Source organism: Emydura macquarii, unplaced genomic scaffold (genome assembly GCF_026122565.2).
Source record: "Emydura macquarii macquarii isolate MOO-44397 ecotype Brisbane River unplaced genomic scaffold, CSIRO-AGI_Emac_v2 contig_369, whole genome shotgun sequence".
In the NCBI taxonomy this organism is placed as follows: domain Eukaryota; kingdom Metazoa; phylum Chordata; order Testudines; family Chelidae; genus Emydura; species Emydura macquarii.
The window spans coordinates 1,665,457-1,678,998 of record NW_027130506.1 but is presented as its reverse complement, the minus strand read 5'-3'; positions in this window follow the sequence as shown (position 1 = coordinate 1,678,998).

Sequence of the window (13,542 nt, the reverse complement as noted above, 5' to 3'; positions counted from 1 at the left end):
GAGGCAAACTTTTTCTATCAAGGGAGAACACAGCGTTTTGAGCTAAGACTCCAGATCCTGCAGTGTGGGGATTTGGGGAAAGATAGGCTTGCTGGGGTCCCCATCAGGAGGATGGTGAGACCCTAGGTTAAAACAGACATGGGTCTAGACTCTTTGTTTTAAAATCCTTTTCTGCATACATTATGTATTGTTCCCAGGGCCAGATTTCCAATTAGGCACAGTAGGCACATGCCTAAAGGTGCCTAAACAGTGGTGGATTACCGCATGGGCCTGTGCCCAGGGGCCCCGGCCAATTTGGGAGCCCCACAAAAATGCTGGAACTCTGGTCCTACCCCCCCATTCCTCCTCCTCCTCTTTCCCGGGACCCCACTGCCCTGCTTCTCCTCATCCCCTGAGGCTCCACCCTCTGGCTAGATGGGAAGCTGGAGCCCAGGGGTGAACATATTCCCCCTGCCCAGAGCTGGCCGAGCTGGTCACCCCAGCCCCTCTTTTCCCTCCCAGGTGGAGCCCTCCTCCCCCCTGTCACCCTCCTCCACATGGCAAACATGGTCAGCTGTAGGCAAGGGGGGCATTGAAGATGCTGTGCCTAGGGTGCACAAGGTGTAAATCCAGCCCTGAGTGTTCCTAGGGTTAAATAAACAATATTTTTGTTTTAAGAAGGCTGCTTAGTCTGTTTAGAGTAATCCACTGGCCAAAGGGAAGAGTGTGTACCAAACCCAGTTGGATCTGCTGGGTTAGCACGACTGACACACAGGACTGATTGCAGTCTAAGAGTGGGAGAATTGCGAGATTCCATCCCAGGAGAGGTAAAGGCACAAGGCTTGAGACCAGAGATCGAGCACATAGACAGACCAGAGAGGAGGTGAGATGTAAAGCCTGCCCTGTAACTGTGACACCATCCTCCTCAGAGAAAGAGTTACCTGCAGGGATTGGGACAGAAGGTTTGCAGAATTGCCATTCCCTGCTGCTAAGACTCATATATTCGAATATGCAGACTAATGTACTCTGACTCCGTCCCCTACACTTATGGTGGTATGTCTTCCTCCCCCACCCCAATGTCTGTGGTCACTGAGGACTGACTAAGTATCCCCTCTCTCTCTCTCTCTCTCTGAAGGAGAGCCAGTATTGGGACAGAACAATTCCATCACATTTCCCTTTGATCTGTAGCTTTTCCTGCATGTGAGCAGTCTCTGGCTGGAATTTGGTCCATTCTATCAACAAAGCTAACCAGAAGCTGCAGTTAGCATTCTTGAAAGGTGTTCTGATACTACAGTGAAGAGGCAATATAAGAGCCAGAATAGAATTAGGAGACTGGTGTTAGGTTTACATTTTATTTTTGCCTCAGATTTTATTATCACTCCAGAGTCACTCGATTTATTACATAAGTAGGTAAATCCTTCTGCCTTAGTGTCATTTTCTTTCTAGCCATCCAATCACACAAGTTTCCTTTCTCAACTCCCTGCACAAAATGACACTTAACAATCACACCAGTGCCATTTTATGATGCAAAATATCACATGACAATTTTCCTTGGTGTGTTTTGACCTTTTGGTCTGGAAATGAGTTAGGAAAGTAACCCTACTAAGGAAGGTTGAAGACAGAAAGTTTTTCTATAGAGAGGATGATGAGAGACTGAAAATTATTTGTGTATTGGGATCGGGCCTAGAAGCCTCAGCCGTAGATCAGTAGGTGTTTTACAAACAGCATAAAAGATTAATAGATTCCAAGGCCAGAAGGCTCCATTGGGCTCATTCTAGTCTGACATCTTGTGTAACACAGGCCTCAAACTTCCCCACAATAACTCCTAGAGCAGATCTTTTAGAATAACATCCAGTCTTGATTTTAAAATTGCTGGTGATAAAATGTTGTTCCAATGGTTAATTACCTTCACTGTTAAAAATTTATGCCTTATTTCCAGTCTGAATTTGTATAGCTTCAAATTCCACCCATTGGATCATAATATTCCTTTCTCTGCTAGATTGAGGAGCCCATTATTAAAAATGTATTCCTCGTGGAGGCACTTATAGACTGTAATCAAGTCAACCCTTGACCTTCTGTTTGTTAAGCTAAATAGACTGAGCTCCTTGAGTCTGTCGCTATAAAGCACAATTTCTAATCCTTCAATCATTCTTGTGGCTTTTCCTGAGCCCTCTCCAATTTATCAACATCCTTCCTGAATTGTGGACACCACAACTGGACACAGTATTCCAACAGCAGTCACACCAGAGCCAAATACAGTGATCAAAGAACTTTCTCTATTCCTCCTTGTGTCATGACCCACAGGTCTTGAATATGTGGCTGCAATCTTTATAGGAGTAGCCATGCTCTAAGTGTGTCCCTGGCAGCCTGCTGACACTTGCTTACCTGGGACCCATGAAGCTCAGACCCAGTTGGAGGCTCCATCCTTGCAACCCTATTGATGGAGTCCCAGAGCATCTGATTGGCCCACTGGCCCTACTTAAGCTAGTAGCAGGAACAGGAAGTTGTCTGAACAATTGGGCAAGACTTTATGCTTCCTGAACCAGTGTGACTCCTGGCTCATGATTTTGATCTCCAGTTTGTCTCCTGCGTCTGACTTCCCAGTAACCTGACTCCAGTCTTGTGACTGTGGACTCTAGCTTTGACTATGAGGTCTGACTCCCCACAACCCAGCCATGACAACTTGAGATTCCCCTGTTTATGTAGCCAAGGATTGCATTAGCCCTTTTGGCCACAGCATTGCAGTAGGAGCTCATGTTCAGCCAATTATCCACCATGACCCTCAAATCTTTTTCAGTCACTTCTTCCCAGGATAGAGTCCCTTACTGTATTAGCGTAGCCTATAATCTTTGTTCCTAGATGTATACATTTAGCCATATTAAAACATTTTTTTTGCTTGTGCCCACTTACAAGCAATCACTGTGTCCTCTTCTCTATTTACCACTCCCCCAATTTTTGTATCATCTGCAAATTTTATCAGTGGCAATTTTATGTTTTCTTCCAGGTCATTGATAAAAATGCTAAATACTGCAGATTCTATTTAGAAACCACTCAGTGACGATTCCCTGTTTACAATTATATTTTGAGACCTATCAGTTAACCAGTTTTTAATCCATTTAATCCATATTTTGTATCATTCTACATTTTTAATTAAAATGTCATGTGGTACCAAGTCAAACGCTTTACAGAATTCTAAGTATATTATATCAACACTTATTTTATCAAAAAAAAAATTGTAATCTCACCAAATAAAAAAAATCCTGTCAAGTTAGTTTGCAAGATTCATTTTCTGTAAGCCCATGTTGACTGGTATTGATTTTATTACCCTTCTTTAATTCTTTATGAATTGAGTCCTATATCAGCTGCTCTATTATCTTGCCCAGGATTGATGTCAGATCCACAGCCCTATAATTACCAAGGTCATCCCATTTACCCCTTTTTAAATATTGGCACAACATTAACTTTTCCAATCTTCTGGAATGTTCCAAGACATTGAACAATCAGTCCAATGATAATGGTCCAGTGAGCTCCTTCAAAGCTCTTGAATAGAAAACCACTGATTTAGAAAGGCCAATGAGTAAAAAAGGAAATTGCTATAACTGAACTGATTAAAAACCTTCTTTACCTGTAGTTTAGTAAAGCAAGAACAACTTCTTAAATGATTGAGACAAATCCACAAGCTTCCTCCAGGTATTCTGTACATGAATAACCGAATGAACCATATAATGTCTCCCAGCTTCTTTAGCCTTCTAGCTCTTCTCAGATTCCAGCCAATGATTGGAGTCACTGGATCCTCATTAAATGTAAAGTCCCCATCTTTATCTTTAAAGCATTCCATGGGCTGAGCCTGAACTATTGCAACAACCCACCACCCCCTCTGCTGCACAGAGAATGAAATGGGGCAAAATTTGGCCCCGTGTGTGTATTTTACTCAGCAGGTACCTAAAATGGCTAACTTACCAGCTCACTGCACTGCTACAGAACCAATGTGCATTGTAATATTTGGTGATAGCTAGGGGTTGTTGTGTGGCTCAAGTCAATGGGCTTCTACTCCTGTCCAGTGCACCACTAAATGAACTAATCTAGCTGGGCCCAATCCTGAACTCCTGATACAGGTTCCTGTCATCCTCTATGCACACTACTCCCACATAGGAGATGTGAAACTCTGGGAGGGTCTCTTTGCAGAATTTCTGCCCTATCATTCTGTGGGAAGCATGTGGTTTGTTTTCCAGCAGATTGACAAGGGGCTTAGTCCCTCAGTCCTGTAGATCCCTCAAGATCCATGCAAATTTGGGAGGATGCATTGGTACAGGGCCATCTGCACAAAGGCCTTGTGTCCCCCGACCCCACCTCTAACTTCATCTAGCTCTTCCCTGGCTCCTTCCTTTCCCTGTAGTAGCCTTGCTGCCTTTGCCATCTCTGAACCTTCCTACCTCACCAGCCATCAAGGGAGATTTTGAAGCTCTGAGAGGAACAGCAGCTAAGTAAATTCCAAGAGGGTCAGCATTAACTTACTCATGAAATGCTCAGTGTTGTTTAATGTTTAAAGGTCCTGTTATGCTAAAGGTTAAAGGATGGGGAGGAGGAAGAGGAAGCTGCAGAACATGGCGATTCCCCTGCCTCCTACCACAGCACCCCACAACCTCAGTGCAAAGCCAAATCCCAGTGGAGCAAGCACAGAGGGTATTTCCTGAGGCACAGAGGAACAATGAAATTGAGGCAGCACTCAGTCTGGGCCCAGCAATGTGCTGGAATATTGTCCCTTCCACCACAGAGGTGGATGAGCTGATATAATCCTTACTTTACTCACACTAAACTCCCCCTGAACTTTAGGCTAGGGTCCCCTGGGAGAAAGAAAATGTGTTTAATTTCTAATTAAATAATTGATATCAAAATGGTGAACCTAGGAAATAAAAATAAACCCAGCTTCATCTGCTTTTCAGTTGTACCAACACATTAACAAGAGTAATGGCTGCTCTGCCACTTCCCTATGACTCCATGTTCCAGTGGAGAACAGGTGATAAGTTAGCAGCAGATTTTAAGCCGGAACATATAAACATCAAACGTAGTGAAAAGCAAGAGCAACACTTAGGCGAGGGGAGAATAATGGCACTTAAAATTATTGTAACAACGTGCAACAAAAATGAAAAATTAAATTAAATCTCAGGGTTCTAATTAATGCCATTGAAGATAAATCCACTCTGAATGCACAGTAATTATTTACAAACACCTACCTGAAAGGTACAAGTAATAATGAAGCTGCATATTTACCAAGGTTGAGTTATGCACAGATAATTGGTTTGTGATTTGGAGTAACGTGATGGATTGCATTTGTGCTGAAGAGCCGAGAGCTAAGCCATCCCTGCTTACATGGTGAATCCACCTAGGGGGAATCAAGTGCACCCAGATTAAAAGACAGTCGAAGCTGCTGGGGGTTGAGAAAGTAATTGAGACTTCAAGAAGTGGGAGAAAGCTGTTGAGGTAACGAGGCGTGCAATGGCCCTTGCCCAAGAAGCAGGGATAGACTGACAGCAGACCGCCAGGGAGAAGGGAGTTGTTCCCAGCTGAAATGCTGGAAAAGAATGTATTAGTTTGTGTTTTGTTTTGAAAGATTTTATGTTGGACTACAGGGAGAAGCACACTGAACTGCGTTTGGGGGGGCAGTGTGTGCCAGAGGGCTTGTGACAGGATGGACTAAGCCCAGAGCCCCCATGCTGGAGACCTCACGGTCCTGCTACATCCATCACAGGAAAGGAGCAGTGGAGCTAAGTCCTCTGAGCAGCCTAGAGAGACTGTGCAGGAAGCAGCCAATCAGAGTGAAGGCTGCAAATGGCTAGCCAATCAGAGAGGCTGCAGGGAGCAGCCAATCAGGCTCCAGGAAGGCCATATTAAATACTCCTGGGGGGGATTCTGCACTACTGCACATGTGCAGAATTCATGTCCCAGTGCAGCCTGTGTTTTTCTCTGTAGAATATGGATTCTGCTGGAGAGGTGCTGCAGTTACAGCTTTTGACCCCCATGGGCTGCTGTGGCACCGGAAGAGAGGGATGGGGAGAAGCTGCATTTCTCACAGTGGGGTCAGGTGAAGAGGCATGGGACTGACAGAGCAGAGCACACAGGGCTTCTGTAGGGGGTTCAGAAGGGTTAGGGAGAGGACTGACTGCAGCTAGTAGGGTGACAGCATTGAGATGGGCTGAATGGGAGGAGGGTTGTAGGGCCCCATGGGGATGGGGGAGGGAGGCTGTAGGGACACATGGAGATCTATCATTGGAAATTTTTAAGAGCAGGTTAGACAGGGATGTCTAGATAATGCTTGATCCTGCCATAAGTGCAGGGGACTGGAATAGATGACCTTGTGGGGTCCCTTCCAGTCCTATGATTCTATGGGGACAGTGGGGGGGGGGGGTGCAGGGACACATGGGGACAGAGGCAGATGTGCCTGACAGTGGGAGAGGCTAAGGGTGTGCCAGGAGCTGCATGGGGGAGGCTCCCCACCTCCCTAACAATCCCTCTCCTCTCCCCCATGAAAAAAAAGCCGTTCCATACTTCTCCCATCCACACCTAGCAACACTTCAGGGTCAATCCCAGGCTCCTTCCCTCTCCTTCAGTTTCTCCATTAACCCTGACTCCCACCAGCCTTTGCACTGCTTCTGAGGGGTGTGGGAAATACGTTTCTGTATTGTAGTTTAAATGAAGTAGTCAAGGTTCTGTATTAATATGCCTATAAGGAATCTATTTGTCAAAAAAAAAATTTCCAAATATGTGCGTGTGTATTGTTACAGATATACTAGCTGACAGGTATCTTGAAATAAATTACCAAAATAATTGAAACTGGCCTGATTATATTGTGTTATTTTGAGAAATAAAATATGCAGAATTCTGCAGCATTTTAAAATATTGTGCACAGACTTTTTTATTTTTTGGGCACAGAATTCCCCCTGAAGATACAAAAGGAGCTGCAGAGCCAGAGACAGTTCCATGCTGGAGCCAGGGCAGTGCAGCAGGTGCTCCTGGCTGGCAAAAGGGAACTGTAGCACCATGGATAGCTCAATGCTAGCAAGGACCGGGAGAGCAAGAATGAGCTCCTGACTGGTTGTTGGGCCTGAACCTAGAAGAGCCTTGAGGTAAGGGTGAAGCACTGATGCAGGCTGGAGTTGTGAAGAAGTGGCCCAGGAAACTGAAAGCTGTATTTGTTAAAAGGACACAGCAGCGCATGGCTGCTATTCTTAGGTTCCCTGGGCTGGGACTGAGAGTAGTGGGGGGACCCAGGTCCCCCTCCATAGGCCACTGAGGAAGTGGCCTATAACTGGACAGCGATAAACTCCCAGAAGGGGAGCTGAACTACTTTGCAGCCCAACTGGAGAGCTGGGACCAGAAGGGCCCAGAGAGGGCAAAACCATTGCCTCCAGGGAGGAAGCCCTGGCGATGCAGCCCAATACCAGGGAGAGGGAGAAAGCTGTTGAGGTAACAAGGCGTGCAATGGGCCTTGCCCAAGAAGCAGGGATAGACTGACAGCAGACCGTCAGGGAGGAGGGAGTTGTTCCCGGCTGAAATGTTGGAAAAGAATGTATTAGTTTGTGTTTTGTTTTGAAAGATTTTATGTTGGACTACAGGGAGAAGCACACTGAACTGCGTTTGGGGGGACGGGGGGCAGTGTGTACCAGAGGGCTTGTGACAGATGGACTAAGCCCAGAGGCCCCATGCTGGAGACCTCACGGTCCTGCTACATCCATCACAGGAAAGGAGCAGCGGAGCTAAGTCTTCTGAGCGGCCTAGAGAGACTGTGCAGGAAGCAGCCAGACCCGACCAGAAGGGGTGCTCACGAGAGGTGGGTGCCACACTGTTACAGGGCTCAATAAATGAAGACTTTTTTGAACTACTCTGTGAATGGTGATTTCTTAAAGGGCCCCTGAAAAGACAGGATGGCCACAGAGGTAAGGGGCTGTATAGCAACCTCTGTCCAAAAGGAGGTGCTCAAGGGGCAATAAATGGCCACGTGCTAAATCACCATTTGAGTATGTATTCTGTGCATGCTTAAAACAGACCCTCACCTTAGTGGCTTTTAGACTTTCATTGTGTTTAACTAGAGAAGCTAGTGTTTAAAATAATCTTTTATAAGTCATAACTGCCACATTTTCCCCTTCCAATCAGCTAAACTGGATCTTCTGTTTCAGGCTGCAGCTTCAGATGCAGAATAAGTCAGCTAGACACGAATCCCTGGTGAAGACTGTGTTATGGCAGGCAAAATGCCAAAACAACCGCAAAGATTTAAAGGAGTGTAGTTTCTAGCTGATAAAGGACATTTGCTAGGTCACATTTATTTATTTTCAATTATCATGTCATATTTCCTTTGGGGGGGCGGGGATAATTGCCCTACCTTTCTGATGCTTTTGTGTTGATGTTCTAATTTTAGAGACTCCCAGAATGAATGATAGAACTGTGGATTTAAGTGATACAGGAAAGGATCTTAAAAGTCCTTGAAATATTTTTAGTCGTGAGCTGGAGAAAGGTCAAAGAAATATCTTCAGCTACCTGCTCATGCTCTGCCTGTCTATCAAAATCCCCGCTGAGATACATCCAGCTGACACATGGTAACACATGCCTGGAATGATATCACTGAGCCAGACACCTCTCTCTGAAGTACTGTTTTCAGGGAATCACGACTCTGAATGTATTTTTCATGAGTTTCCCTGCCAGTGTATTATCTTGTCTCTCTGCTCTTCTTTTCCCCCAGGATTGGCACTTTTTTGTTTTATATCAAATGTTCACCTGTTTTGCTTAATTGGGGGGGCGGTCTTCCAAAGGTCTGCACTAATGAGCTGCTGCGTTTGTACAGTATGCTTTTGCTGGCATAAAGAATTTTAAATGCTGATAGAAGATTGACAGAATCCAGACTTCTTTTTATTCCCACATGCCAGCTGAAGACATCTGCCTAGAGAGTCTGAGGCGGAAAAGACCTGTCAAGTGGTCCTGTCCATCCATCCTTTTGCTAGTGCAGAACTATTCAAGAAAACAGGGCCAATCCTGAGGCTATCGCTCTATTTTTACTGACACTGGTGTGTGAGGCTCTGTATGTATTATGGAGTCTGCACATGCTTAAAACATAGTCTCATCTCAGTGGCTTTTATATTCCAGTCAAATACAATGGAAGAAGTTAGCATTTAACTGTGCTTGCATGGTTAGACATGTAATTCCAGTGTAGCCATCAGGGGAAAATGAAGGTAACCTTACCTATGGAAAGGTTATCTCCTGCCTGATTTTGGGCCAGGTTACCTGTCTTTATTATTCCCTTTACCTATTCTCCCACTATCCAAGTTCATCTGTACTTTAAAAGAAGTGGTGACAGCTACTTTAATAGAAGCATCCACGCTGCCATGAAGGAGTTAAACCTCTGAGTGGAATCAGTGGAGTGAAGAAGGCAGACAGAGACTGCTGGAGCAGCAGAGTGGAAGTTCTATGAATTACCAGAAAGGACTATGGGCAAAATGGAACAAAACCAATGGGAGCTTTCAAAGCTTTTGGAAGGAACCAAGCAGCCCAGGCCTTCCAGGAGAGGTTAGTGTCCAGGCCAGGTGCCCAGGAGATGGCCACAGCCAGCCAACAGCAGACCCAAACTACTGAGCTATGCAAAACAACTTTTAGGAGGTATGTATCTTGGGCAGTGAATATAAAAACCCTCCTAAAGAGTGTCCTGGCAGGAAATGGTCCTGCAATGAATATCCTTTTCGGGAAAGTTCTTGGAGGAATGTTTCTTACCCTTGATGGCAAACTCTCTTTCACTGACCATTCAGTTGCCTACCAGAGGGGATCTCTGACACTGTCCTGCTTCCAGCTTCCAGATTCTCAGCTCAGATGAGCAACATAAAACCAGCTTGTGGCATAGTACAGCTCCTTCTTTGCATTCCTCTGATGAATTACTTTGTTTCTTATCCTCCCTTCTCGCTGCGATGAAAGCAGAATTTAACTGAAGTTCCATTACATTGAACTTACATAAACACTCTTCCTGAAATGTTGCATTGTGCCAGTACTTTACTACTTAGAATTCAGAAACCTAACCAACAACAACCAAAACCAGAGAAACAAAGCAGGCTGCCCCCTAAACAGAGAAGCACACCACCAGATTGGTTATTTTGCATGCAAACTGACTGCTTAAGACCAGCTCACACACTTCCATACAGCATCCCTTAGCCTGCAGGCAGGAGCAGGAAACCCGTATATCTTTAAGCAATAGCTTATAATTTTAACACTATTTTCAATACACCACACTACCAGAAACAAATAACATTACTAAGTACCTACTATCTTTGTAGGGGTTTGGTAGCCCAGCCTTTTAAACAGCTGGTGGTTAAAGAATGTAATGGAAGGACAGGTGGGAGAAGGTTTCTCACTAAGCTTTTGTTAGTTGAATGAGTTGGAACAGAATGATTGTATCCTGCAATATTTAAAAGATTCATGGATGAATTGACTGTAGAGCTCTGATACCAACTCAGTCCTTGCATAAGGATATTGATATTAGATATTGAAGTAGAGGTTGGGTTAATACTTCAATTCTATAGCAATCACATATCTGCTCTTTTGGAATTGTTAAGTTTTTTTCCTCTCTATTTCAACTATTCTCTCCTAATGGTTTTCATTTTCAGATACAATCTTTGTGATCAATCTGCTACAAAGGCAGAGGTGGATCAAGATTTACTGAGGCCCTGGGCCCAAAGAACATTTGGGCCCCTCACACTCCATTAAAAACACAATGTATCAAAATGCATTAATACAAAGACTCCATTCATTGTTTACACACTGCATTAATAATAAAGAAAAATAATATCCCAGTTCATTATGCCTAAAATAACTGCTTAATTTTTCCACATAGAAAATGAATATGGATAGATATTACCCAGACCTTTACACAAAGGTGTTCATAGCTAGTCTGGACAACATTGGTATTACAGGAATCAGTTGTTCCAAGCTCAACAAGTGGTTCTTCCATCTCCCCCAATTTTCTTAAACCTCTTATGTATTTTTTCCTCCTATTGATCCTGTTACAGTCCAGTTTTTTTTACTGTGGAAGCAAAGATGTCTGAAAGACAACAGTCACAATTCCAGAAAGTAACTTAATTAAAATAAATAATTCTAACCTGAGGTAAAATTACTCTATTAAGAACTTTAAGTTTCAGCCAAGGGTGAGAACTGGTTTAATACTGCAACTGTTCGCATAAGCTGCGAAAAAATGTTGAAAGAGTCAGATGTGTGCCAAAGTGACTGTTTTGGCTGTCTGTCAAAGGCAATTCATGAGAAACTGACATTTTGTCCATTAAGTTTTAGGACTATTTCAGCTCATCAGAAATAGTTATATTTAAACTTTAAATCACATTTTTAAGAATAGACTGGGTTCTGATTAATCAGAGCACACACTAGGATGTTCAGTCATTACTAAGTCAGTGGGAATATAGTTTTTTCCAATAACACTGCAGAGAGAGAATATTTATCACTCCATTATATCAACACTTCATCATCAGTGTAATGGAGGGAAAAACGTCACTGGAATTGAAGGTCCTTACAAGATAAATTTCTCCCACTTCTGTAACTATCTGAGATTATCCTTTGTTTTATCCCCCAACCAGGTTTGGCTTTGGCATTCATATAGCTACATATGACCATTCAACCATAACAGCAATTGATTCTACTGACCATCTTTGTTAAGTAAATTTAGGTGGGCCACAATTCCTTTGTGACATTCATAGTTGAGTGATTTGGGTCTGGAAGCTGTGCCTCATCAGTCCATGCTGGGTGAGGGGGGGAAAATACACACAAAGATCTTAAAAGTATGGTCTGTGGTAAATAGCACAATAGTGTTTCTTCCAGTGCTAAGATGGGAGAACTATATTTTGGAAGGTCTCATATCAGCTGAGCAGGCAGGTAAATAATGCCTTATCACAATGTATATGGCAAGAATCCACACTAAGATGCCAAGGCTGTGAACCACATGCATGGAGAGGTGAGCTCCACAAAGGTCTCAGGCGTACAGGTGGGGGTAAAGAGGACTACATCATGACATATTAGAAGGGGGTAAATAATGTTGCAGTGGGAGATGCAGGGATAGGGCATCCAAAGCCTTGAAACTGTGGATGGAGGCATAAAAAATCCAAACAAAGCCTCTATCTCGCCACATATTTTGCAGTCACCAAAAGACACAAGAAAAAAAAACTGGGAGAGGAGAGGAGAGAAGAGGTCACTCCTGGGGGACAGAAGTGATTGAACATTGAGAGGTGAGGAAGAGGCAATAGGGGCTCCCATGGTGTGTGTGAGGGGAAGGCTGGGGGTTTCCATGTTTGCCCCCTTGAGCAGGACTGCAGAGAGTTCCTCTCCTCCTTGGCTCCCTAAGTGCTTGTGGGGTTGCATTTCCCTGGGGGCTGCCCCTGTGGGTTGAGGTAGCGGGGATTTCCCTGCTCTGGGGGTAGAGGCTGTGGGGGATTTCCCCAGGACCCCTTGCCTGCAGGGAGTTCCCCATCCCAGTGCCCCACCCCCCTTACCATCTATGTTCTCCCAGTCGCTGATGTGCTGCAGGTTGCAGCCCATGTCCTGGCGGCTCAGCTTAGGTTCAGGGTGGTAGGACTCCAGTTGGGGGTGGGCATTTCTGCGCAGCATGGGGCTGGAGGAGATGCAGCAGGAGGTGATGGTGCTCCCCATCTTCCTTCGCCACCTAGCCCTGGCTGCACATGGGAGGATGCAGGGGAAGCCCATCACCAACAGTGGTGAGAAGCCATGGGCAGCGGTGAAGAAAATGACAATCAGGAGAAGAAGAGGCAGCAGCTGCTGCTGTTTCCTCCAGCCACACTCACTGGCTGCTCCCCCCCCCTCCCCTCCCGGTTCATCCATGAAGCCTTGCCCCAAGCATATTCAGGCCAGCCAGCAAAGCAGAGGCTGCAGCAGCTAAATCATCCTGTCCTAGCATCATGAGATTTCTCCAGGGTCCCCAAACTGGTCAGGGCCCCTGATCATAGGCCCCATAGGTCAATGTGTTAATCCACCACTGCACAAAGGTGTTTGATTTGGCTGATGAAAGAACAGAAGAAGGCAAAAGACATTTGTCTGTGGTTCTGCTTCTGCCTCCTTTGATTTACAGCTTAAGAATTCTTTTGATTCCTAGAATGGGTGTCTTCAAAAAACTCCTGCAGGAAATGGGCCCAGCCACTTTGGCCTAGGGTTGTCAATGTTGGTGGACATATTCCTGGAGGTTTGATACATGATATAATCTTTAATTAAAGATTAATCTTTAATTTCTGGAGATTCCAGGACAACCCTATGGGGTCGGCAACCTTACTTTGGCCTTGTCTAATGGTGAGATTTTTGGGATGTTAACCTCTGTGTAGACCCTCTGAGCATGCCCATAAAAGATCACTCAGCCACACACAAAACTGCAATCTACCTTCATCTTTTTCTGAAAATCTCCCACCCTAATGCAGCAGTGCAACTAGCAGTGGTGGGAGCGCTAGACTGATGGCTGGTGCTTTTTACTATTGCTATGAGTTGAGTGAAACCTTGTATAGTGGGTCAGTCTGATAGCCA